This window comes from Nothoprocta perdicaria, unplaced genomic scaffold (assembly GCF_003342845.1).
Source record: "Nothoprocta perdicaria isolate Ctin4 unplaced genomic scaffold, notPer1 scaffold_741, whole genome shotgun sequence".
NCBI classification, from domain to species: domain Eukaryota; kingdom Metazoa; phylum Chordata; class Aves; order Tinamiformes; family Tinamidae; genus Nothoprocta; species Nothoprocta perdicaria.
Window position 1 is genome coordinate 15,116 of NW_020456023.1, and position 1,114 is coordinate 16,229.

The window sequence follows — 1,114 nt, forward strand, 5'->3', positions numbered from 1 at the left end:
CACCGTTCTCTGGGCCCGGCCATCCAGACGGTTCTTCACCCAGCAAAATGTACAGGTCTGTAAGCCTTGAGCTGCCCAATTCTCCAGGAGGAGGTAGTGAGAACCTGTTCCAAAGTCCTTCCTGCAGTCTAAGTAGAGAATGTCCATAGCTTTTCCCTCTTTGGCTATGTGGGTCCCCTGGTCATAGAAGGATAAAAGGTCRGTCAGGCAGGAATCCATATTGGCTGAGCCTCGTCCTCTGGTTCTCACTCACATGCTGCATGACTGCCCACAAGATGGTCTACACCAGAACTTCCCGCAATACYTAGCACAGGCTGAGAGGTCTGTACTTCCCTGGATCCTCCATTCGACTCCTTTYATAGATGGACATCACATTGGCAAGTCTCCAATCAACGGGGACCTCCCCTGTTGACCAGGACCACTCCCAGGTGATGGAAAGAGTTTTAGTAAGCACTACTGCCTATTCCCTCACAACCCTCAGGTGAATCCTATCTGGTCCCATGGACTTGGGAAGGTCCAARTGACATAGCAGGTCACAGTCTGTTTCCTCTTCCATTATGGGGTGTTTATCCTTCTCTCCATAGGTGTCTTCCAGCTCAGGGGAATAAGTAGCTTGAGAAGAGGTGATGTGGTTGTTAAAGACTGAGACAAAGAAGGCATTAAGGACCTCAGTCTTAACCTCATCCTTGGTGAAAATCTTTCCTGACACATCCAATAAAGGATGAAGATTCTCCATAGCCCTCCTTTTCTTCTTAATATATTTGCAGAAGCACTTTTTGTTGTCTTTTACAACRGGGGCCAGATTGAGTTCCATCCGAGTTTCTGCCTTTCTCATTTCCTAACCAYTGTCCTAAACAGTCCAATGTCTGTCGTCCAGAAGTCCAGCAGAGCTGTTTTGCTGACACCCCTCCTGACTTCACTGACATGGACATCTCTGTCACTTCATGGTCACTATGTCCTAGACAACCTCCTCTCGCCACCACATCTCCCCCCAGTCCTTCTCTACAGGCAAAGAGCAGCTCCAGGGGGGCTCTTGCCCTGCTAGGCTCCCTTCACAGCTCTGATAGGACATTATCTTCCATGCATTGCACGAACCTCCTAGACTCACTCCTCA